Genomic DNA, 25,059 nt, shown 5'->3' with positions numbered 1-25,059 from the left:
CACAAATTCAATAGGACGTTGGTTTGTAAGGAGTCATCCTATGCGCACCACTTGATTTGAAATAACACTTTACAGCCAGCAGATTTACTACTTCTCTTTAGAGAAGGGCTCGCTTAACTCTTTCCAGCAGCTCTAGGACCATTGTGGCTTTTAAAAACTAAAGGAATGATCAAGTTTTTCTGATACTTTGATGTGTAACATGGTGCTTAATAACATTTTGAGCAGCAAAGACAAATGCTATTTGTCATTAAATGACATGGGCATCCACGAATGATACGGAAAAAGAGAAATTTCATGGTCTATTGTCGGACAAAATGTTTTTGTCCGCGGACTTGGACCATTTGGTGATCTGGCAGGTGCTGGCCGTCCATCCGTCCGTCCGTCTTGGATCGAGTTTGAGGGAGGCCCGTTTTTTGTGTCGTACGGCACTGTGGAATCTAATCTTCCCCACTTGCTTTGTAGAGGAACTTAGAATGCACATGAGAAAACAGACCATCACTTTAACTGAAGAGTCATAGCAAGAAATGCTTCCTTGGTTGAAGAGTTGCTAGAGTGCATTAAGCTGGAGACTGTGTTTCCCCTACAAGCCACCCATATTCTGAGCAGAGGTAGAGATAGCAAGGTACATTTGAAAGCTGATTATACAAGGAGCAGAGAATGCATTGGCCGGGAATCGAACCCGGGTCAACTGCTTGGCAAGCAGCTATTCTCTCCACTATACCACCAATGCCCTGACAGACCCTTATTTAGTCATCTATCAACTGTTTTTCTTGCAGGGCTATGACACACTCACTCTTACTCAGGAATCTTTCTATTTCTCCCTGAAATAAGAGAGAAGTCTAAAGCGTGAAACTTGTGCTTGCTTGGATTCATTCTCCAGATGCGCACAATTGCTTTCATCTAAGGCTAAAATGTTCACAACTTCAGTACAATGCACTATGCCAATTAATTTGCCAGTTAGGATTGAGATTACCACAGTCTTGCAACCTGTACCGTGTGCACTGCTTTCGGGTCCCTGATGGTCTAGTGGCTAGGATTCGGCGCTCTCACCGCCGCGGCCGGGGTTCGATTCCCGGTCAGGGAATGAGGGAACCAGGTTTTGGCACTGTTAGTAGCGTAAACCAAAGACATTTCTGCTGTTTTTTTCCAATGACATGACAAGAATGTCAATTTAATCGAGCCCTGTCACAAATTCAATAGGACGTTGGTTTGTAAGGAGTCATCCTATGCGCACCACTTGATTTGAAATAACACTTTACAGCCAGCAGATTTACTACTTCTCTTTAGAGAAGGGCTCGCTTAACTCTTTCCAGCAGCTCTAGGACCATTGTGGCTTTTAAAAACTAAAAGAATGATCAAGTTTTTCTGATACTTTGATGTGTAACACGGTGCTTAATAACATTTTGAGCAGCAAAGACAAATGCTATTTGTCATTAAATGACATGGGCATCCACGAATGATACGGAAAAAGAGAAATTTCATGGTCTATTGTCGGACAAAATGTTTTTGTCCGCGGACTTGAACCATTTGGTGATCTGGCAGGTGCTGGCCGTCCATCCGTCCGTTCGTCTTGGATCGAGTTTGAGGGAGGCCCGTTTTTTGTGTCGTACGGCGTACGTGTGGAATCTAATCTTCCCCACTTGCTTTGTAGAGGAGGAACTCAGAATGCACATGAGAAAACAGACCATCACTTTAACTGAAGATTCATAGCAAAAAATGCTTCCTTGGTTGAAGAGTTGCTAGAGTGCATTAGCTTGAGACTGTGTTTTCCCTACAAGCCACCCATTGTCTGAACAGAGGTAGAGGTAGCAAGGTACATTTGAAAGCTGATTATACAAGGTGCAGAGTATGCATTGGCCGGGAATCGAACCCGGGTCAACTGCTTGGCAAGCAGCTATTCTCTCCACTATACCACCAATGCCCTGACAGTCCCTTATTTAGTCATCTATCAACTGTTTTTCTTGCAGGGCTATGACACACTCACTCTTACTCAGGAATCTTTCTATTTCTCCCTGAAATAAGAGAGAAGTCTAAAGCGTGAAACTTGTGCTTGCTTGGATTCATTCTCCAGATGCGCACAATTGCTTTCATCTAAGGCTAAAATGTTCACAACTTCAGTACAATGCACTATGCCAATTAATTTGCCAGTTAGGATTGAGATTACCACAGTCTTGCAACCTGTACCGTGTGCACTGCTTTCGGGTCCCTGATGGTCTAGTGGCTAGGATTCGGCGCTCTCACCGCCGCGGCCCGGGTTCGATTCCCGTTCAGGGAATGAGGGAACCAGGTTTTGGCACTGTTAGTAGCGTAAACCAAAGACATTTCTGCTGTTTTTTTCCAATGACATGACAAGAATGTCAATTTAATCGAGCCCTGTCACAAATTCAATAGGACGTTGGTTTGTAAGGAGTCATCCTATGCGCACCACTTGATTTGAAATAACACTTTACAGCCAGCAGATTTACTACTTCTCTTTAGAGAAGGGCTCGCTTAACTCTTTCCAGCAGCTCTAGGACCATTGTGGCTTTTAAAAACTAAAAGAATGATCAATTTTTTCTGATACTTTGATGTGTAACACGGTGCTTAATAACATTTTGAGCAGCAAAGACAAATGCTATTTGTCATTAAATGACATGGGCATCCACGAATGATACGGAAAAAGAGAAATTTCATGGTCTATTGTCGGACAAAATGTTTTTGTCCGCGGACTTGAACCATTTGGTGATCTGGCAGGTGCTGGCCGTCCATCCGTCCGTCCGTCTTGGATCGAGTTTGAGGGAGGCCCGTTTTTTGTGTCGTACGGCACTGTGGAATCTAATCTTCCCCACTTGCTTTGTAGAGGAGGAACTCAGAATGCACATGAGAAAACAGACCATCACTTTAACTGAAGATTCATAGCAAAAAATGCTTCCTTGGTTGAAGAGTTGCTAGAGTGCATTAGCTTGAGACTGTGTTTTCCCTACAAGTCACCCATTGTCTGAACAGAGGTAGAGGTAGCAAGGTACATTTGAAAGCTGATTATACAAGGTGCAGAGTATGCATTGGCCGGGAATCGAACCCGGGTCAACTGCTTGGCAAGCAGCTATTCTCTCCACTATACCACCAATGCCCTGACAGACCCTTATTTAGTCATCTATCAACTGTTTTTCTTGCAGGGCTATGACACACTCACTCTTACTCAGGAATCTTTCTATTTCTCCCTGAAATAAGAGAGAAGTCTAAAGCGTGAAACTTGTGCTTGCTTGGATTCATTCTCCAGATGCGCACAATTGCTTTCATCTAAGGCTAAAATGTTCACAACTTCAGTACAATGCACTATGCCAATTAATTTGCCAGTTAGGATTGAGATTACCACAGTCTTGCAACCTGTACCGTGTGCACTGCTTTCGGGTCCCTGATGGTCTAGTGGCTAGGATTCGGCGCTCTCACCGCCGCGGCCTGGGTTCGATTCCCGGTCAGGGAATGAGGGAACCAGGTTTTGGCACTGTTAGTAGCGTAAACCAAAGACATTTCTGCTGTTTTTTTCCAATGACATGACAAGAATGTCAATTTAATCGAGCCCTGTCACAAATTCAATAGGACGTTGGTTTGTAAGGAGTCATCCTATGCGCACCACTTGATTTGAAATAACACTTTACAGCCAGCAGATTTACTACTTCTCTTTAGAGAAGGGCTCGCTTAACTCTTTCCAGCAGCTCTAGGACCATTGTGGCTTTTAAAAACTAAAAGAATGATCAAGTTTTTCTGATACTTTGATGTGTAACACGGTGCTTAATAACATTTTGAGCAGCAAAGACAAATGCTATTTGTCATTAAATGACATGGGCATCCACGAATGATACGGAAAAAGAGAAATTTCATGGTCTATTGTCGGACAAAATGTTTTTGTCCGCGGACTTGAACCATTTGGTGATCTGGCAGGTGCTGGCCGTCCATCCGTCCGTTCGTCTTGGATCGAGTTTGAGGGAGGCCCGTTTTTTGTGTCGTACGGCGTACGTGTGGAATCTAATCTTCCCCACTTGCTTTGTAGAGGAGGAACTCAGAATGCACATGAGAAAACAGACCATCACTTTAACTGAAGATTCATAGCAAAAAATGCTTCCTTGGTTGAAGAGTTGCTAGAGTGCATTAGCTTGAGACTGTGTTTTCCCTACAAGCCACCCATTGTCTGAACAGAGGTAGAGGTAGCAAGGTACATTTGAAAGCTGATTATACAAGGTGCAGAGTATGCATTGGCCGGGAATCGAACCCGGGTCAACTGCTTGGCAAGCAGCTATTCTCTCCACTATACCACCAATGCCCTGACAGTCCCTTATTTAGTCATCTATCAACTGTTTTTCTTGCAGGGCTATGACACACTCACTCTTACTCAGGAATCTTTCTATTTCTCCCTGAAATAAGAGAGAAGTCTAAAGCGTGAAACTTGTGCTTGCTTGGATTCATTCTCCAGATGCGCACAATTGCTTTCATCTAAGGCTAAAATGTTCACAACTTCAGTACAATGCACTATGCCAATTAATTTGCCAGTTAGGATTGAGATTACCACAGTCTTGCAACCTGTACCGTGTGCACTGCTTTCGGGTCCCTGATGGTCTAGTGGCTAGGATTCGGCGCTCTCACCGCCGCGGCCCGGGTTCGATTCCCGTTCAGGGAATGAGGGAACCAGGTTTTGGCACTGTTAGTAGCGTAAACCAAAGACATTTCTGCTGTTTTTTTCCAATGACATGACAAGAATGTCAATTTAATCGAGCCCTGTCACAAATTCAATAGGACGTTGGTTTGTAAGGAGTCATCCTATGCGCACCACTTGATTTGAAATAACACTTTACAGCCAGCAGATTTACTACTTCTCTTTAGAGAAGGGCTCGCTTAACTCTTTCCAGCAGCTCTAGGACCATTGTGGCTTTTAAAAACTAAAAGAATGATCAATTTTTTCTGATACTTTGATGTGTAACACGGTGCTTAATAACATTTTGAGCAGCAAAGACAAATGCTATTTGTCATTAAATGACATGGGCATCCACGAATGATACGGAAAAAGAGAAATTTCATGGTCTATTGTCGGACAAAATGTTTTTGTCCGCGGACTTGAACCATTTGGTGATCTGGCAGGTGCTGGCCGTCCATCTGTCCGTCCGTCTTGGATCGAGTTTGAGGGAGGCCCGTTTTTTGTGTCGTACGGCACTGTGGAATCTAATCTTCCCCACTTGCTTTGTAGAGGAGGAACTCAGAATGCACATGAGAAAACAGACCATCACTTTAACTGAAGATTCATAGCAAAAAATGCTTCCTTGGTTGAAGAGTTGCTAGAGTGCATTAGCTTGAGACTGTGTTTTCCCTACAAGTCACCCATTGTCTGAACAGAGGTAGAGGTAGCAAGGTACATTTGAAAGCTGATTATACAAGGTGCAGAGTATGCATTGGCCGGGAATCGAACCCGGGTCAACTGCTTGGCAAGCAGCTATTCTCTCCACTATACCACCAATGCCCTGACAGACCCTTATTTAGTCATCTATCAACTGTTTTTCTTGCAGGGCTATGACACACTCACTCTTACTCAGGAATCTTTCTATTTCTCCCTGAAATAAGAGAGAAGTCTAAAGCGTGAAACTTGTGCTTGCTTGGATTCATTCTCCAGATGCGCACAATTGCTTTCATCTAAGGCTAAAATGTTCACAACTTCAGTACAATGCACTATGCCAATTAATTTGCCAGTTAGGATTGAGATTACCACAGTCTTGCAACCTGTACCGTGTGCACTGCTTTCGGGTCCCTGATGGTCTAGTGGCTAGGATTCGGCGCTCTCACCGCCGCGGCCCGGTTTCGATTCCCGGTCAGGGAATGAGGGAACCAGGTTTTGGCACTGTTAGTAGCGTAAACCAAAGACATTTCTGCTGTTTTTTTCCAATGACATGACAAGAATGTCAATTTAATCGAGCCCTGTCACAAATTCAATAGGACGTTGGTTTGTAAGGAGTCATCCTATGCGCACCACTTGATTTGAAATAACACTTTACAGCCAGCAGATTTACTACTTCTCTTTAGAGAAGGGCTCGCTTAACTCTTTCCAGCAGCTCTAGGACCATTGTGGCTTTTAAAAACTAAAAGAATGATCAAGTTTTTCTGATACTTTGATGTGTAACACGGTGCTTAATAACATTTTGAGCAGCAAAGACAAATGCTATTTGTCATTAAATGACATGGGCATCCACGAATGATACGGAAAAAGAGAAATTTCATGGTCTATTGTCGGACAAAATGTTTTTGTCCGCGGACTTGAACCATTTGGTGATCTGGCAGGTGCTGGCCGTCCATCCGTCCGTTCGTCTTGGATCGAGTTTGAGGGAGGCCCGTTTTTTGTGTCGTACGGCACTGTGGAATCTAATCTTCCCCACTTGCTTTGTAGAGGAGGAACTCAGAATGCACATGAGAAAACAGACCATCACTTTAACTGAAGAGTCATAGCAAAAAATGCTTCCTTGGTTGAAGAGTTGCTAGAGTGCATTAGCTTGAGACTGTGTTTTCCCTACAAGCCACCCATTGTCTGAACAGAGGTAGAGGTAGCAAGGTACATTTGAAAGCTGATTATACAAGGTGCAGAGTATGCATTGGCCGGGAATCGAACCCGGGTCAACTGCTTGACAAGCAGCTATTCTCTCCACTATACCACCAATGCCCTGACAGACCCTTATTTAGTCATCTATCAACTGTTTTTCTTGCAGGGCTATGACACACTCACTCTTACTCAGGAATCTTTCTATTTCTCCCTGAAATAAGAGAGAAGTCTAAAGCGTGAAACTTGTGCTTGCTTGGATTCATTCTCCAGATGCGCACAATTGCTTTCATCTAAGGCTAAAATGTTCACAACTTCAGTACAATGCACTATGCCAATTAATTTGCCAGTTAGGATTGAGATTACGACAGTCTTGCAACCTGTACCGTGTGCACTGCTTTCGGGTCCCTGATGGTCTAGTGGCTAGGATTCGGCGCTCTCACAGCCGCGGCCCGGGTTCGATTCCCGGTCAGGGAATGAGGGAACCAGGTTTTGGCACTGTTAGTAGCGTAAACCAAAGACATTTCTGCTGTTTTTTTCCAATGACATGACAAGAATGTCAATTTAATCGAGCCCTGTCACAAATTCAATAGGACGTTGGTTTGTAAGGAGTCATCCTATGCGCACCACTTGATTTGAAATAACACTTTACAGCCAGCAGATTTACTACTTCTCTTTAGAGAAGGGCTCGCTTAACTCTTTCCAGCAGCTCTAGGACCATTGTGGCTTTTAAAAACTAAAAGAATGATCAAGTTTTTCTGATACTTTGATGTGTAACATGGTGCTTAATAACATTTTGAGCAGCAAAGACAAATGCTATTTGTCATTAAATGACAAGGGCATCCACGAATGATACGGAAAAAGAGAAATTTCATGGTCTATTGTCGGACAAAATGTTTTTGTCCGCGGACTTGGACCATTTGGTGATCTGGCAGGTGCTGGCCGTCCATCCGTCCGTCCGTCTTGGATCGAGTTTGAGGGAGGCCCGTTTTTTGTGTCGTACGGCACTGTGGAATCTAATCTTCCCCACTTGCTTTGTAGAGGAGGAACTTAGAATGCACATGAGAAAACAGACCATCACTTTAACTGAAGAGTCATAGCAAAAAATGCTTCCTTGGTTGAAGAGTTGCTAGAGTGCATTAGCTTGAGACTGTGTTTTCCCTACAAGCCACCCATTGTCTGAACAGAGGTAGAGGTAGCAAGGTACATTTGAAAGCTGATTATACAAGGTGCAGAGTATGCATTGGCCGGGAATCGAACCCCAGTCAACTGCTTGGCAAGCAGCTATTCTCTCCACTATACCACCAATGCCCTGACAGACACTTATTTAGTCATCTATCAACTGTTTTTCTTGCAGGGCTATGACACACTCACTCTTACTCAGGAATCTTTCTATTTCTCCCTGAAATAAGAGAGAAGTCTAAAGCGTGAAACTTGTGCTTGCTTGGATTCATTCTCCAGATGCGCACAATTGCTTTCATCTAAGGCTAAAATGTTCACAACTTCAGTACAATGCACTATGCCAATTAATTTGCCACTGAGGAATGAGTTTACCACAGTCTTGCAACCTGTACCGTGTGCACTGCTTTCAGGTCCCTGATGGTCTAGTGGCTAGGATTCGGCGCTCTCACCGCCGTGGCCCGGGATCGATTCCCGGTCAGGGAATGAGGGAACCAGGTTTTGGCACTGTGAGTAGCGTAAACCAAAGACATTTCTGCTGTTGTTTTCCAATGACATGACTAGAATGTCAATTTAATCTAGCCCTGTGACAAATTCAATAGGACGTTGGTTTGTAACGAGTCATCCTATGCGCACCACTTGATTTGAAATAACACTTTACAGCCAGCAGATTTACTACTTCTCTTTAGAGAAGGGCTCGCTTAACTCTTTCCAGCAGCTCTAGGACCATTGTGGCTTTTAAAAACTAAAAGAATAATCAAGTTTTTCTGATACTTTGATGTGTAACACGGTGCTTAATAACATTTTGAGCAGCAACGACAAATGCTATTTGTCATTAAATGACATGGGCATCCACGAATGATACGGAAAAAGAGAAATTTCATGGTCTATTGTCGGACAAAATGTTTTTGTCCGCGGACTTGGAGCATTTGGCGATCTGGCATGGGGGAAATTTTGGGTAAAAAAAATGTATATAAATATGAACGAATTTATAAATGTATATATAATTAATATAAATATAAAAAAATCTTTCCTTACGCATTATACACGCTCCTTGGCAAAATATTTCTCCAAGGGTGACAACAATATTACTGGGCATGTATTGTTGTAATGTTTTAAATACTTGAACGCAGTTTTTCTAGAGAAGATAATTGCTTTGTATTTGGGAGTATCGTCCATTGACTCTTTAAGGCTTTCACATGCGCGCGCATACCGACAACCGGTAAGTGACATGCTGTTTATAAAGTTGTTTTGTAACGTCCCCATGCCAGTAATGTGAGAACCATGCATATGGTTTTGATGGTAAGGCTTGTGACTTTATTGTCGGATGGTTTATAAAGTGGTGTGACGTTTCTGCAGTGTGCAAGTTGTTGTTGTACGTGGAAGGGTTAGCACTTGCCCCTTAGCCACCACGTATTAGCCTCGCATGACAGGCTGCGCAAACAGCGCAATATCCACACAGGGAGCGCAGATTTGGACCTGTCTGTGTCCTACTATCAGTATTTGACAACCTCTAGCAATGGGATTGCGCTTCAAATGCCCCGGAGTTCCCCTTTAAGTGCAGTGTAATGCATGACTCAACCTGGAGGCTCCTCTGTCTTTTGTCAAAATTGCACAAGCAAAGTTAAAAAAGAACCTTTTTGTCATATTGCTATGAAAGTCACACACAAAACAAAAAAATTTCAAAAAGCCTGAGAGACCTAATGAGGGAACCTGGGAAAAAATTTGACATCAAACCTCTTTCTTTAACAAGTCAGACCAGGAAGTTATTGACTACTTGTTGTGTGCTACTTTACTTGTTACCTACTCAGCAGATTTCAACCTTATGACAAACATAAAGAAATCGAACACACACTCTGATGATGGGGTGAGAGGTGGTAATGATCGAGGCCACGCCCACAGACAGCTACAGCAAGTCTCTGTGGCGCAATCGGCCAGCAGGTTTGTCTGTTAACTGAAAGGTTGGTGGTTCGAGCCCACCCAGGGGCGAGTGTGTGCACCAACAAATCTACCGGTGAGCTACAGGTTGTAGGTTGGGTAGCAAATCAAAAGATGTACTGGGTAATACCATCGCTCTTTTACGCTAGTCGTCCATTGTTCCGTCAACGCAAGCCGTATCCAACGCATTCAGTTAATTTTCAATGAAATCCGGCCGATCGTTGTCGCCGTGCTCGCAAAGCATGCTGGGATTCTGGCACGGCGAGCGGGGGACCTGCGGCACGTCAAAAAGTTGGGCGTCAGTCTCATAATCTGAAGGTCGTGAGTTCGACCCTCACACGGGGCAGGTGTTTTGATGTGGTGTTTATAGCACTTCACCTCAGTTACAGCTGGAAACTTGTTGGGCACAAGTGTCTCTGATTGCTCTCTGTTGGGGCTGCAGAAAGCCCACTCGGAAGCTCACTCACTACAAAGTGTGGAAAGTGTCAAACGCAACTTATGGGCATTCGAACCATCTCTCTTTTAGAAAAGCAAGTGGCATCCTGGCCAAGACCCATGACAAAGGATAGGAAGTTCATCACGCTAACATAATAGAATACGCTGTGTGACAAAAGCACCTTTGCAGACTCTCCTTCTCTTGACATAGACTGACATGGGACAATTCAGTCAAGTTTATCCCACGTGAAACTACCTCTTTTGCAACTTTCCATAAACTTTCAAAATGAGAATGAAAGCCAGATAAAGAAACTTGTGAGTTGATTGTTTAACCTCTAGTCCAGACAACAGGTCTTTTGAACAAGTAGCTACGTGCTCAACAGGCCATGTCATCACATATTTTAGCAAAGTCTGCAGGACCAATGAATGGGTGTGGGAAAGTGAGCCTAGGCTGACAATGCATGCATATTTATGTTTTGCAGGCCTCGTTGGCGCAGTAGGCAGCGCGTCAGTCTCATAATCTGAAGGTCGTGAGTTCGACCCTCACACGGGGCAGGTGTTTTGATGTGTTTATAGCACTTCACCTCAGTAACAGCTGGAAACGTGGCTCTGATTGCTCTCTGTTGGAGCTGCAGAAAGCCCACTCGGAAGCTCAGTCACTCCAAAGTGTGGAAGGTGTCAAACACAAGTTATGGGGATTCGAACCATCGCTCTTTTAGAGATGCCTTGCAATCAGATATTTGTCGTCTTTCAGTTTCTCCTTCCTTTATTATCTACTTAAACTTGTCATGTCAGACACATTTTTCTTCGGTTTTGCTGTTCTCGCCCCCCATAGGTGTCACAGGGGGCTACAGATTAGAAGATCTTATTTCCTACCATCCACTTATTTGATTGCCATGCAATCCATGTGAGCTGGGCAAGTGGGCATCACATACCTTTAGCAAAGTCTGCAGGACCAATGAATGGGTGTGTGAAAGTGCGCCTAGGCTGACAATACATGCATATTTATGATTTGCAGGCCTCGTTGGCGCAGTAGGCAGAGTGTCAGTCTCATAATCTGAAGGTCGTGAGTTCGACCCTCACACGGGGCAGGTGTTTTGATGTGTTTATAGCACTTCACCTCAGTTACAGCTGGAAACTTGATGGGCACAGGTGTCTCTGATTATTCTCTGTTGGAGCTGCAGAAAGCCCACTCGGAAGCTCAGTCACTCCAAAGTGTGGAAGGTGTCAAAAGCAACTTATGGGGTTTCGAACCATCTTTTTTTTTTTTTTAAAGCATTGCAATCAGATCTTTGTCGCCTTGTGTCAAACCCAAGTTATGGGGATTCGAACCATGTCTCTTTCAGAAAAGCAAGTTGCACCCTGGCCAAGACCCATGACAAAGGATAGGAAGTTCATCACGCTGACATAATAGAATACACTGTGTGACAAAAGCACCTTTGCAGACTCTCCTTCTCTTGACATAGACTGACATGGGACACATTTTTCTTCGGCTTTGCCGTTCTCTCCCCCCATAGGTTAGAAGATCTTATTTCCTACCATCCACTTATTTGATTGCCATGCAATCCATGTGAGCTGGGCAAGTGGGCATCACATACCTTTAGCAAAGTCTGCAGGACCAATGAATGGGTGTGTGAAAGTGAGCCTAGGCTGACAATACATGCATGTTTATGATTTTTAAGCTTTGTTGGCGCTACCTCGCTCAGGTTAGTCTGCATCTCCCCTCCAATAGGCTTTGCACTTCTCCATTCTCACATTGAACGGTTTAGCCAATGTCGCACCGACTCACAATGAACCGAGCCTATCAACGCCCGAGCTCACAATGGAACTCGGCCAATCAAGGTGAAGCCCTAACTTGGAGTTAACCTCCCTTCCCCTCCCGCTCCCCCTCCTCCAACAAAACCAACAAAAAAACAAATTAAAGATTTTGTTTTCGTTAGGTTAGAGGATTATAAAAGTTAGCCATTACAGAAGAGGGATTTTTCATCGAGCCGTTGTCTCTGCCGACTTAAAAAAACAATCTTACAGTAAGTATCAAGTTATATTGTTTCTTATATATCCTTCCATTCAAACGAACGTCCTATTACAGTTTTTCTCTATTGGTTTGGCTCATTTCTTGAAACAGAAATTACATTCTCAAAACTCTAAGATCATTTGGCATAACACTCTTATAGTTCAGCACAACACCATAGCTAACCTGCAAAAGCACATATCTCTCCCAAAACTGTTCACCCATGCTTCAGACCTGATTTCTTTCCCATGAAAAGAGTCAGTGCCACCCAAATTGCAAAGATCTTTCTCAGTTGCCTAGGCTCATTTCTTGAAACAGACCGAACGTTTTAAACACTCTTTAGTACTTTTTGCAAAACTAAACTGAATGGTTCAGCAAAACACCATGGTTCACCAGCAAAAGCTCATATCTCCCCCTAAACAGTTCAGCCATGTGTCAAAATGAAGTTTCTTTCTCATTCAAATAGTCAGTGCCCCCAAAATGCATTGTCCTTTTGGCATTGTGTGAGCACAACAAGTCAAAATGTTTAGATGTTTTGTCACTATGGCATAGGACTACCTAACAGAATACAATAGTGTATAAAACTGAAGGAAAAAAGTTTCACAGTAAGAGTAGCCTCAAAGCACACACAATACACTCATACCAACCATTTTTATTCACACAAATACTGTGAAGTACGTAACTTCCATACAGTATAGTATTGTAGAAGGAAAAGAAAAATATACATAGCACACATATACTGTAATATAAACACAAACAAAAAACAAGCAAAATTATGTGGCTATGAATGATGACATGATCTATAATTATGGCCCGAATTTCATCTGGGACAGCACGGTGTCTTCGTGCTCCTCGGCCTCTTCCCCCTATTCCACCACTGCGCATCCTCACTCCTCCTTTTCTTCTTCTTCTTCTTCTGCTAGTGAGAGGAGTGTGAGTGGAAGAGCTGAGAGAAAGGCTAAGTGTAAAGGTGGTTTTTCTACCCTTTATTCGCTATCCTTGTTTTCTCTGTTAAATGTTTCATTAGTTGTGTTAGTTCTGCGTACTTTGTGTAGTCTTGTGAGGTTAATTTCGAGGTTTTTTTCGCATTTGTTTGGTGCGCTTCCCGGCCGCAATGGCGTCTGGCGGCTTCTCCATGCTGTCTCGGAAGCACGGCATCAGAGTCGGTGCCGGCTCTCCGTGCAGCGTGGACGAAGTGGCGCTGGCCGTGGGGCTGGTTATCGGGCACGGTTCGGTAAAGTCCGCTGCCCGCATGAACAGTGCGGTGGTTTTATTTTTAGCGAAGGTGGAGCAGGTGCACAGCCTGGTGGAGGCGGGCATCACCAGGGGCGCCGCCAGGCGGGGAAAGGTGGTAACGTTTCTAAGGGCCCAGCGGCCTGGGGGGCCCTCGGAGGTAGTGATAATATAATATTAATATTGTTGCCCATTCTTAGAATTTTCTAATGAATTACAACATTTTTAAAGGAAAATAAACTAATTAAACACAGTTTTCGATTTCAATAACTTTTCTTTAGTTCTTTGGCATATTGACATTTACTCGGCCCTCCCCCTCTTGCAAAATGGTGCGGTCCAGTTCTGATCGAATTGTAGTTGAACGCATCCGAAATGCAGGCAGGTGTACGGAGCGGCTGTCTGAAACACACGATGGACGGTGAGCTGACTGAAATAATCTAGAATGAAGTCGGGTTATCAGAAGCGGAAGGAAAGACGGGAGAAAGACGAGAGGGCCAGTAGAGGCAGGCAACTGATCACTCAGTTTTTCTCAAAGAAAGGTAAGTTCACTCACTGACTTTGAGCTTTCAAACACTAGATGTTAGCGAATGGTAGGCTAACATATTAATATACATCTAACTTGGATGTATAACTGAAACCTGCATGCTTTAACCTTTTCCTGTATTAACTTATCTTGCGTTCATCACTGATACAGAGCCAGGCTCCACATCAGGCAATGTTGCAGCGGCCAGTGACACCACCACTGCTGAAGTGCAGGAGGACAGGAGGAGGACCAGCAGTGAAGATGGTGAGAAAGTAGCAAAGAGTACCATGTCACTTTCAAATTGATTCACAATAAGATGTTTCCCTTCTTTTAAGGGTTACACTTTTACAGCTAAGTATGGAGTCAATTTGATTGCATGCATAACTGTAACTTGCATGCATTTAACTTTTCTATGCATTAACGTCCGTGCAACACTAACCTGCATGCTTTTTTTTTTTTTTTTTTTTTCAAACTTTATTTTGCAGCTTTTTAATAACAGACATACAGCTTACAAACACAGACCACCTCCCTCCCCTCCCCAAGGCTCCTAAACAAAGGCAAAAAACAAACAAACAAACAAAAACAAAAAAACAAACAAAAAAAAAAAAAAAACAAACAAACAGAAAAGTACAGGAACAATGCAAAAATAATCAGACAGGAACCTCTCATCATATGTTGAGTGAGCTGACGTTTCCAGCGTGACCATATGTTTATAACCATGTAATCCAGCTGGTGTTAAGGTACATCATTGGAAAGGGAACCCTTCTACGAATTCTATAAGGGGACTCCAGGTCACTGTGAAATTCTTGCCGGCCTTATATAACTTACATCTCAGTTTTTCTAAAGGTAGAAAAGATAGTACATCTCTTAGCCACTGCAGAAAGGATGGAGGTGAATTCGATTTCCAGTTAAAAAGTATAAGTCTGCGTGCAAGCAGGGAAGCAAATGCCAAGGCGTTAGCTTGTAATTTTGAAATTTTGCAGCCTAGAGGTGGTACCCCAAAGATGGCTATGTGGTACTCAGGCGTTATAGTCTGACCGCAGATTTTGGAAAATACATCAAATATCTGTCTCCAATAGTCGTTGAGAGAGGTGCATGCCCAGAACATGTGTCCTATTGAGGCGGGTTCATGGTTGCACCTTGGGCAACCAGGATCTGTGGCGGGAAAAAGTTTCGATAGTTTATCTCTTGAGTAGTGCAGACGATGGAGTACTTTAAATTGTATTAAACCCTGACGTATGCACAATGAAGAGGAATGTATACGTTTTAAACTATGTTGCCACATTTCTTCAGAAATTTCAACCCCCAAATCCCTTTCCCATGCCCTTTTAGTTTTATCCCAGGATATCGGTTTCAAGTCTCCCAACATATTATAAATCACAGATACACGTTTCTTTCCATAAGGATCCAGTCCTAGTATTGCATCTAAATGATTCTTAGGCGGTGGGAAAGGAAACGACGGAAACCTCTTACTGGTAAAACTTCGTATCTGAAGAAATCTAAAATAATGCGATCTGGGTATATTGTGGTCATTTTCAAGTGTCTCAAATGGGATAAACACATCATCAGGGTACAAATCACAAAAGAATATCAACCCATTTCTATGCCAATATTGAAATGCATTGTCAAACCCGGATGGGAGGAACAAGTGATTACTTGCTATCGGGAAATATCTGCTATATTGCTTTAAATCAAAATGCCTCCTGAACTGCAACCAAATCCGGAGTGAGGCTTTGACAACTGGGTTTGTGAGCTGTGTATTGCAACTGTATGGTAACCCTGTTGTGAGTATTGGTATAGGGCTGGGTAGTAGTTCCATGTGAACCCAGTCTGGACCCTGCTTATTTTCATATGTGTGAATCCAATGAGTTAGTTTCGCTATGTTAGCAGCCCAGTAATACCAGAGAAAATTGGGTAGTCCCAACCCACCTGCATCTTTAGGCACCTCCAGGTACATTTTTTTCATCCTGGGATTGGAGTTGTTCCATATAAATGTAGAAATTAGTCTATCTAACTCCTTGAATCTTGACATAGGGATGAATATAGGGATCATCTGGAACACATAGAGAAATTTAGGCAGGATTGTCATTTTAACTATATTTATGCGACCTGCTAGTGAAATTGGTAAAGTTGACCATTTCACAAGATCTTGTTTTGTTTGTTCTAATAACGAGTTAAAGTTATATTTCTCCAGATCTTCTATCTTTCGGGTAACTTTAATTCCTAGATATGTGAACATATTACGTTCTGTTTTAAACGGAAATTCTGAATAATCTCTGTCTGCACTATCAATTGGAAAAAGCAGGCTTTTTGAATAGTTCAGTTTATAGCCTGACAGATGCCTGAAGTTCTCTAGAATCGACAATAGTTTTGGTATCGATACCGTCGGGTTGGATATATATAGAAGCAGGTCTTCCGCGTATAGCGCCACCTTATGGACTTTGCCACCACGGGAGATACCGGTAATACCCTCTTCTGTTCTAAGGGCTATAGCAAGGGGTTCAACCGCCAGATGGAATAGATATGGGGAGAGGCCACAGCCCTGTCTGCAAGACCTGTGAAGGGGGAAATAGTCAGAGATATTATTATTAGTCCGTACAGCTGCAGTTGGTGCATCATATATTATCCTAATCCACATTAAAAATGATGGTCCAAAGCCAAATTTTTCTAAGACAGCAAACAGGTACTGCCACTCAACGCGATCAAACGCTTTTTCGGCATCCAAGGAGATCACTGCTTCTACGGGTTCTTCAGACGCCGAGTGCGGGGTGTACAAGATGTTGAGTAATCTACGCATATTATAAAACGACTGTCTACTTGGGATGAAACCCGTTTGATCTGGATCGATGATTGTTCGAATTACACTGTCTATACGGGTGGCTAATATTTTTGTAAGGATTTTATAGTCGCAATTCAGCAGGCTTATTGGGCGGTATGAGCTGCATAACAGAGGGTCTTTGTCTTTTTTGAGCAGCACTGAAATTATGGCCTGGGTCATGGTTTGTGGTAATTTCTGTTGTTTAAAAACGTCCCGGTACACCTGGCTAAGTATCGGCGCTAGCTTGTCAGCAAATTCCTTATATATCTCAATTGAGAACCCATCAGGTCCCCCCGCCTTTCCGCTCTGCATTGATTTAATTGCCTGTAATACCTCATTCGCAGTGATCTCTCTATCTATCTGTAAACTGTCCTCCGGGGTAATCGTTGGAATGGTCAGCCCCTCTAAAAATTTAATAATATTCGACGGGTCGTCTGGTGGTTCTGACCCATAAAGATTCATATAGAATTGCTTGAATTGGTCATTTATTTTATCAGGGTTAGTGGTTTTCTCCCCCAGCTCAGTGCATTTTTCGGGAATAGTGTTAGCAGCTGCGGACTGTCTAATTTGGTGGGCTAAAAGCTTTCCAGCCTTCTCCCCGTGTTCGTAAAATTTCTGTTTTGATTTAAAGAATAATTGTTCAGTTTGTTTAATAGAAAGGTTATCAAACTCGGTTTTTAACAATAATTTTTCTCTGTAGAGCTCAGGCATTGGGGCATCAGCATATTTACGATCTACCTCTGCTATACTGTGAGACAGGTTGCTCAAGCGTTGTTTACGTTTCTTTCTCTCATAAGCTGTATAGGATATTATCTGGCCCCTGAGATAGGCCTTAAGAGCCTCCCATACCGTTGTTAATGGCATATCTGGTGTGCAATTGAATTCTAAAAAAGTATCAATTTGTTGAGAGATGAATTTTTTGAAATGATCTTTAGATAGCAACAGAGGATCAAACCGCCATGTACGGCGTGGTCTGACGCACTCTGGAAAACATATATCCAGCTGTACCGGGCCATGGTCAGAAATAACAATGCTATTATACTGGCAATCCCTGACCATAGGGAGAGTCCTGTTATCTACAAGGAAAAAGTCGATCCTGGAAAAAGAGTGGTGAACTGGAGAGAAAAAGGAGTATTGCCTAACAGTCGGGTTATCTCTCCGCCAGGGATCAAAAAGTGCATATGTGTCCATAAATGACTGAATAACTGCACCAGAGTTTGAAATCTTACTATTAGGTCTGGGATTTGATCTGTCCAGTTTTGGGTGCAGAACGCAGTTAAAATCGCCCCCCAATATCAGCTGGTTGTTGTTGGGGTCTGGTAATGTTGCTATAAGATTAGTGAAAAAAACAGGATCATCCCAATTGGGTCCATATACATTAGCTAATGTTACTTGGGTACCATACAAATTGCCAGTCACTATGACATATCTACCCCTGGAGTCACACATAGTCTGTGATGGAATGAAAGGGATGCCTTTTCTAATCAGGATTGCTGTGCCACGTGCTCTGTCATCATTTTTTGAACAGAATAGTTGCCCTATCCAAGGTTTCTTTAACTTCGTACCTTCACTTGAACGCAAATGAGTCTCCTGTAAAAACACGATATCACTTCCCAATGTTTTTATATGTGCAAACACTCTACTTCGTTTCACTGGGTTATGGATTCCCTTAATATTCCAGCTCAAAAAGCGAATATGGCCTGACTTCCGTGTATTAGACATTGTACTTCTAGAATGAATGAGAAAAATGAGAAAACAAAAAAAAGTCCCTGTCTGACTACAAATCTAAAACTGAGCCTTAAATCCCTATGCTGATCTACTGAACCTGTTGAGATCGCACACCCCTCTTCTAGCTTTGTGCTGCTGATAGCCATCTAACCTATCCTTCTAACAGGCCCCAACCAGGGCGAACATGACATAGATTGGATTAAACATTGAATGAAAATTGTTTACATATAACCAACATCAGAAAACAAACCAGGATACCTCTACATGACCCACCCCTCTTTAAATTGTTTTCCAGGTACTTCATACTGACAAACACCTCTCTATTATATGTCCCTTAAAATAGAAAATGAAATAAAAAAAAAATTCACAGTGTTATGGATACCCATTCACACATGTTTGAAAAGAAAAGGAAAAGCCACTCCATAAAGCAAACGTAAATTTACAAATGTTCATAGTGGGTAGGAGTAGCAAAACTACCTGAGGATATCAAGTTTTTATCAAGTATCCATGAAATAAAGTCTCAGTGTTACCTGGGAGCCCGGTTGCTGTAGGCTCAGTAAGAGAGAGAGAGGGAGAGGGAGGAAATCCCGGTGTTCGGACTTTTCACATTTGGACCCACCAGATCCTTCCCGACGTCTAGTCATCATTGTCCTGTGTGGTGAATCAGTCTGCAATGTCCCTTGGCCTCAAGTTGTTTTTGATATACTCCATCGCTGCCGCTGGATCCTCAAACCATCTCTCCTCACCAGACGTGTCGGTAATACGGAGGATCGCGGGGAACCGGACACTAAACCGAACATCCCGGCAGCTCCGGAGCAGATGTTTAGCTTCGGCAAAAGCCGCTCTTTTCTTCGCCACCGTCACCGTGTAGTCCGGAAACACGCTCACTCTCTTGTCGCGTAAGGTCAGCGGTGCCGCGCGGGCTGCTGCACGGAAGACCTCATCCCGTTCCCGTAGGTAATGAAATCTGACCACGATGACTCTGGGAGGGCCCCCCTCGTTAGCACGTCGGGCACCGCGATATGCTGCATCCAGGGTTGGGGTGAAATTGAGGCCCAACAGCTCCTGCAGTAGTTTAGCGATACCCGCGGTGGGCTGCTGTCCCCCACGCGACTCAAAACCTTCCTCTATCCCAACCAGGCGTGCACAGAACCGGCGCTGCCCCCCGTCAATTTCCTCTACTCTCTGACGAAGTGATGTGACCTCCGCCTTTAGCTTGTTTACTTCGTTTTCAGTGGTAGCCGTCTTATCCGCGTATGTGTTCAGGCCAGACTCCAACTCTCCCAGGCGAGTCTCCTGACGCCACTTCTTCGTGAAGTGCGTCTATCTTAGTGTTCAAGTCAGCTGTACTTGAGTCTATCCGGGCCAGAATCCTGCCTTCACTGTTTGCAATGGCGGTCATGAGAGCAGATAAGCTTGGAGTCTCTGGGCTCTCCTCGTCTGACGGTTCCTCGTTTGTGGATGCGGTTGCAGCCGTGTCCGAGGCTTTAGCAGAGGCCTCGTTCTTGTTACCTTTTTGTCTGGGCATTTTGTCGTTCGGCCGTGTATCACAACAGATGGAGCCGTCAGTACGGTACATTGGTATTACTCAGTTGACAGGGATGAACATGGACCGTCCGAAGTTGGTTTATAACCATTATTTTTCCAAAAAAAAGTTCGCCATGACGGGAGCTCTGCACAAGCACAACCTCACATATCGCCGCTCGCTAGCGCCCCCTAACCTGCATGCTTTAACTAAACTCCATTTGAATCCATGATACAGAACCAAGCCCCTCATCAGGCCATGGTGACGACAACAGGGCCAGTGCCAGCAGTGCAGATGACAGCGCAGCACAGAGTAAGGAGCAAGAGCAGGAGGAGGCAGGCTTAATGGACATTTGCCAGTCTGAAAGTGAGGATCTACTTTCAAATGATCCAGGGCTGTGGCCAGTAAAGCTCATGGACAGTGACATAACTGGTATTGTCAGGAAATTGGCTACTACAGAGTCAAAGCAATTCTGAAGGGAAATCTTTTCCAGAGTACTTGAGGTACACAAAGGCAGCAAATGGCAGGGAAAGAATGTTTTTTATTCATATTGTGCATTTCAGGAGGTTTGTGATCATTCAAAGAGGCACCACTGAGAACGCTGTGATGGTGGTAACAGAGCTGAACTTTGACTTTAAGTGCTGGATCAAACATCTGTTGATTATTAAAACTGCTACTTCCAACGTGGGGCTCGAACCCACGCGCCTGAGATTAAGAGTCTCATGCTCTACCGACTGAGCTAGCCGGGGTATTCACATGTTATAAAACATGCCTTCCGAAAAAAAAAAGAAGAGATTAAACAAGCCAAAGTCAACTTTCAGAGATTTCGAATGACATCGGAACACATTCCTCCCTTTTCAACCTCTACCTACTCCACTCGACTGGATCCCACTCAGCTGTTAGGGTTTTCCAAGAGGTAATACCACCTGGCACAAGGTGGAACATTTTTAGCACCTACTCGGTCGGGGTCGAGTTGAGTCCAGCCGAAAATGTGACATTTACAGACTGCAGGCAACTGATTGGCCAGGGAGTGATGTCACTGGATGAGTCATGAAAGCCACTCCTTAACAAGAACCCGGCAACAGCAACAGTTGGATTTGATGTATTCTGTGATCATCAACGAGGTGGATTACTAGACGCAAAGACACAGACCAAGTAGCATGGATACCTTCACCTTGATGTCCTAAATTGTTGTGTCATGTTTTGTCCAATAAAAGTGACATCACAGGACTTTTGGACCTCCTTGCTATAACGACCCCACCCACATAGGGGTGGTTGTGAGTAAGTACGAGTGGAAAAGAGCTTAATGTAGCAGGAGAACTGCCTCATCGCACATCAGAATTGTGTATGTTGATGGGAGGAACTGACGGCCCGTCTTCAGAGATAAATTCCCTTTTTCACCATGGCCTGACATGGCTTTCTTCACGGTCTTCTAATAAGAAAGTAAGATTTAAGCAATAAATTAGTGTCAGGTGTGGGATTTGAACCCACACCTCCTTTTGGAGACCAGAAGTCCCTGTCCTAAGGTAGGAATAACGCCTTGAGTCTGGCGCCTTAGACCGCTCGGCCATCCTGACACCATTACATCCCTGCCTGTGTAAAATATGACAAACGTGAACCAAAATGCAAAACGCTACTCTACTTGACTATATTCGACTCAGGTTTTAGGGTTTTCCATGAGGTAGTAACAGCTGGTAGCAGCTACATTTTTAGCACCTGCACGGCAGGGATTCGAGTTGAGTCCAGCTGAAAATGTGACGTCTACAGACTACAGGCCACTGATTGGCCAGGGAGTGATGTCACTGGATGAGTAATGAAAGCAAGAGAGGGCCAGAGGCCATGGGTTGTTATTCAGATTTTCCTTCTTTTGTTTTAAAGTGAATGATCATACTTGAGCAAACGGGGAATACAGAAATGACATGAGCCCAAAGAAAGGTGAAAGTAATGCTCTTGCACAAGTTTGAATGTTTTTTACTCATATTGTGCATTTCAGGAGGTTTGTGATCATTTAAAGAGGCACCACTGAGGACGCTGTGATGGTGGTAACAGAGCTGAACTTTGACTTTAAGTGCTGGATCAAACATCTGTTGGCCGTACCTCCTCACGCCATATCCTGATCCAGGAACAAGGGCATGTGCACATGCACATGCACATGCACATGCACATGCACATGCACATGCACATGCACATGCACATGCACATGCACATGCACATGCACATGCACATGCTAAAACAAGGGCACGGATAGAAATGACCTTTGGCCAAATTAAATACAGGTTCATTGCTTAAAATTCTCAGGCACCATGGCTGACTTCTGACAGAGCCATCTTAAATTAATAGTATACTTCATATTTTATACATTTTGTCTTGTGGACAACTTTTCAGGCTCAAGTCTTTTCTTCGTTGAGTTCCTGGAGGTTCTAGTGCCTGAAAGGACTCAGTTTCTCCTGACACAGTGAGGGACCTGTACAGGGACACATATTTCCTTTGATCCTTATTGTTGTGACTTTTGAGTTAGAACTTCTTTTCATAATTTAGCATTGACACAGTAGCAGTTTAAGTCAGAGCAAGTGTAAGAAGGCTAAATGGACAGAGATGATTTATAACTTTCCACACGTTTAGCTCATTGCACCCCACTGTGAATATAAATGTAAAAAACACATTTCTAACACTTTGCATGAATCGTACAATAATGACAAGTTTGAGTTCAAGTTGTGTTGAATTGTTTAATTATTATTACATGTTTCTCAAGCTGTGGAGAGAAAACAGAATTAAATACAGTTCACAACACGAAATTCTCCTTTATCTGAATTTATACTAACATCCCTCTCCAGTTTCTTGATCTCTTTATTTTCAGTTTCTTGTGTTCCATATCTAGTTTGCTGCTCTCTTTATTGGACAAACACATTTCTTCAAAGGCTACTTACCACTCTGAAATATGTAGCTGTACTTTACCTTCACCTGCTGCCAGGTATGCTTTTGGCTGTTAAGATAGCTCCTGTTGAGATGTAACAGTGAAAAAATAATATGTGGGTCACACACTCACGACAATATAGTCACAAAGTATGATGATGCGTGTCGATTATTGAGTTATTAATAAAGTGAGCAGGGCCAGTATATTTGTGCTGTACATCTCATCCAGAGATAATTCAGCATGCTTTATGTAAACACATTATAACACAAAGAGGAGAGCATAAATACATGAGTACAGTAAAATAAATGTCTAACAATTGAAACTTTCAGAACTTAGGCGTTTAGTCTGTCCGCAGTTGTTAGTCATGCCGTTTCTTCGCTTTTTTGATCGCAGCTGTATTACCATTTCTGGTGATGACACTTTTAAAATCCTCATACAGCTCCATCAGCATTATTTATTCAGCTGCCGAAAAAATTAGAGCTGTTGTCTTGCTCTCCTTTTCTGCCATCTCCATTTTTCCACCATCCACTCGTCAGGGCTTCTTACGTTCCTCGAGCACTCACACTTAGCTAGGCTATGTAAGCCTTGCTGAGATGCAGCTGAAATGTCTTTGTGGAGCAACTTGAGGCTTAATTGGGAGATGGTGCTAGTTCAAGCGACGATTTCTGGCTATAGCCTGGCTTTCTTTAGCTACTTTCGAGGAATACCCCCAGGGTTGTTGACCAGTGGAGTTGTTGGTACACAAACTCGTCCCTGGGTGGGCTCGAACCACCAACCTTTCGGTTAACAGCCTAACGCACTGGCCGATTGCGCCACAGAGACTTGCTGTAGTTGTCTGTGGGCGTGGCCTCGATCATTACCACCTCTCATCCCTTCATTAGAGTATGTGTTCGATTTATTTATGTTTTTCATAAGGTTGATATCTGCTGTGTAGGTAACAAGTAAAGTAGCACACAACAAGTAGTCAATAACTTCCTGGTCCGACTTGTTAAAGAAAGAGATTTAATGTCAATTTTTTTCCCAAGTGCCCTCATTTGGTCTCTCAGCCTTTTTGAATTTTTTCTTGTTTGTGTGTGACTTTCATAGCAATATGACAAAAAGGTTGTTTTTTCACTTTGCATGTGCAATTTTGACAAAAGACAGAGGAGCCTCCAGGTTGAGTCATGCATTACACTGCACTTAACAGGTCACCCTTGGAGAAATATTTTGCCAAGGAGCGTGTATAATGCGTAAGGAGAGCGTTTTGGCAGCAGAATGTTTACTTTAACTCACGTAATACGCATAAGTCAGAACGTCCCTGGGTGGGCTTGAACCACCAACCTTTCGGTTAACAGCCGAACGCGCTAACCTATTGCGCCACAGAGACTCTGCCTGGCTCTTGTTGGCAGTGGGTGTGGCTTCGAGCTTGACTGCCCCCTCATGGCAGTAGATGCAAGCGTTCTGTATTTTTGCGTGATGAGACTTGAGTGAACTGCTGCTGATCTATGTCAAACTTGAACCAAAAAGTGGAGGTGCTATACAGCAAGATTACCAGTTACAATACAATTGTAATATCTCTCATCAAACAGCTCAGAATGCTTTGGCACCTTAACTCTTGTCAACCAAATGACTTAAAGGATAACTTGTGGATTCAGTGGGACAAGTTACCCATTACAGCTATCGATTTGCTACCAAACCTACAACTGGTTGCTGACCGGTAGATTTGTTGGTACACACAAACTCGTCCCTGGGTGGGCTTGAACCACCAACCTTTCGGTTAACAGCCCAACGCACTTGCCTATTGCGCCACAGAGACTTGCTGTAGCTGTCTGTGGGCGTGGCATCGATCACTACCACCTCTCACCCCTTCATAAGAGTATGTGTTCGATTTATTAATGTTTGTCATAGCACAAAACAAGTAGTCAATAACTTCCTGCTCTGACTTGTTAAAGCTGCGGTCTGCAACTTTTTTTTAGTCATATTAGCTTGAACTGTCATGGGATTCTGGAAGTAGAATATTAAATAGTCTGTTTAGGAAAAATAACGAAATCTGTAGCTCCCTCTGAAGCCTGTAATCATGCTTGCAAAAATCGAGCGCTCCCGACTGTTTTTAACCAATCAAGTTAGGGTGGAGGAATCCTACCTGTCAATCACAGCTTGTGCACACGCTGCTGAGCGTGAGTCTGCACACAGCTTGTGTGCGCTCACACTGGTGTGAACTTA

General features: G+C 43.4%; 18 non-coding genes across 18 annotated transcripts; 9 read left to right on the top strand and 9 right to left on the bottom strand.

Moving 5' to 3' along the window:
- Window positions 1-658: 658 nt before the first annotated feature.
- trnag-gcc (transfer RNA glycine (anticodon GCC)) lies at window positions 659-730 on the bottom strand. The gene has a single exon. It is a non-coding gene; the product is annotated as a tRNA-Gly (tRNA).
- A 282-nt stretch (window positions 731-1,012) lies between these two features.
- trnae-cuc (transfer RNA glutamic acid (anticodon CUC)) lies at window positions 1,013-1,084 on the top strand. The gene has a single exon. It is a non-coding gene; the product is annotated as a tRNA-Glu (tRNA).
- Window positions 1,085-1,849: 765 nt separating this feature from the next.
- On the bottom strand, window positions 1,850-1,921 carry trnag-gcc (transfer RNA glycine (anticodon GCC)). The gene has a single exon. It is a non-coding gene; the product is annotated as a tRNA-Gly (tRNA).
- Window positions 1,922-2,203: 282 nt separating this feature from the next.
- Window positions 2,204-2,275, top strand: trnae-cuc (transfer RNA glutamic acid (anticodon CUC)). Its single transcript has one exon. It is a non-coding gene; the product is annotated as a tRNA-Glu (tRNA).
- Window positions 2,276-3,037: 762 nt separating this feature from the next.
- Window positions 3,038-3,109, bottom strand: trnag-gcc (transfer RNA glycine (anticodon GCC)). Its single transcript has one exon. It is a non-coding gene; the product is annotated as a tRNA-Gly (tRNA).
- A 282-nt stretch (window positions 3,110-3,391) lies between these two features.
- On the top strand, window positions 3,392-3,463 carry trnae-cuc (transfer RNA glutamic acid (anticodon CUC)). Its single transcript has one exon. It is a non-coding gene; the product is annotated as a tRNA-Glu (tRNA).
- Window positions 3,464-4,228: 765 nt separating this feature from the next.
- Window positions 4,229-4,300, bottom strand: trnag-gcc (transfer RNA glycine (anticodon GCC)). The gene has a single exon. It is a non-coding gene; the product is annotated as a tRNA-Gly (tRNA).
- A 282-nt stretch (window positions 4,301-4,582) lies between these two features.
- Window positions 4,583-4,654, top strand: trnae-cuc (transfer RNA glutamic acid (anticodon CUC)). The gene has a single exon. It is a non-coding gene; the product is annotated as a tRNA-Glu (tRNA).
- Window positions 4,655-5,416: 762 nt separating this feature from the next.
- On the bottom strand, window positions 5,417-5,488 carry trnag-gcc (transfer RNA glycine (anticodon GCC)). The gene has a single exon. It is a non-coding gene; the product is annotated as a tRNA-Gly (tRNA).
- Window positions 5,489-5,770: 282 nt separating this feature from the next.
- Window positions 5,771-5,842, top strand: trnae-cuc (transfer RNA glutamic acid (anticodon CUC)). The gene has a single exon. It is a non-coding gene; the product is annotated as a tRNA-Glu (tRNA).
- A 762-nt stretch (window positions 5,843-6,604) lies between these two features.
- trnad-guc (transfer RNA aspartic acid (anticodon GUC)) lies at window positions 6,605-6,676 on the bottom strand. The gene has a single exon. It is a non-coding gene; the product is annotated as a tRNA-Asp (tRNA).
- Window positions 6,677-6,958: 282 nt separating this feature from the next.
- trnae-cuc (transfer RNA glutamic acid (anticodon CUC)) lies at window positions 6,959-7,030 on the top strand. Its single transcript has one exon. It is a non-coding gene; the product is annotated as a tRNA-Glu (tRNA).
- Window positions 7,031-8,146: 1,116 nt separating this feature from the next.
- Window positions 8,147-8,218, top strand: trnae-cuc (transfer RNA glutamic acid (anticodon CUC)). The gene has a single exon. It is a non-coding gene; the product is annotated as a tRNA-Glu (tRNA).
- Window positions 8,219-10,587: 2,369 nt separating this feature from the next.
- Window positions 10,588-10,660, top strand: trnam-cau (transfer RNA methionine (anticodon CAU)). Its single transcript has one exon. It is a non-coding gene; the product is annotated as a tRNA-Met (tRNA).
- A 463-nt stretch (window positions 10,661-11,123) lies between these two features.
- On the top strand, window positions 11,124-11,196 carry trnam-cau (transfer RNA methionine (anticodon CAU)). The gene has a single exon. It is a non-coding gene; the product is annotated as a tRNA-Met (tRNA).
- Window positions 11,197-20,619: 9,423 nt separating this feature from the next.
- On the bottom strand, window positions 20,620-20,692 carry trnak-cuu (transfer RNA lysine (anticodon CUU)). Its single transcript has one exon. It is a non-coding gene; the product is annotated as a tRNA-Lys (tRNA).
- Window positions 20,693-21,409: 717 nt separating this feature from the next.
- On the bottom strand, window positions 21,410-21,520 carry trnal-caa (transfer RNA leucine (anticodon CAA)). Its single transcript has 2 exons — window positions 21,483-21,520; window positions 21,410-21,455 (listed from the first exon to the last, which is right to left on the bottom strand). It is a non-coding gene; the product is annotated as a tRNA-Leu (tRNA).
- A 2,629-nt stretch (window positions 21,521-24,149) lies between these two features.
- On the bottom strand, window positions 24,150-24,223 carry trnan-guu (transfer RNA asparagine (anticodon GUU)). Its single transcript has one exon. It is a non-coding gene; the product is annotated as a tRNA-Asn (tRNA).
- Window positions 24,224-25,059: the final 836 nt, after the last annotated feature.

This window comes from Odontesthes bonariensis, chromosome 8, assembly GCF_027942865.1.
Source record: "Odontesthes bonariensis isolate fOdoBon6 chromosome 8, fOdoBon6.hap1, whole genome shotgun sequence".
In the NCBI taxonomy this organism is placed as follows: Eukaryota; Metazoa; Chordata; class Actinopteri; order Atheriniformes; family Atherinopsidae; genus Odontesthes; species Odontesthes bonariensis.
Note: the sequence above shows the minus strand (reverse complement) of the source record. Positions and strands in the feature narration are given on the sequence as shown.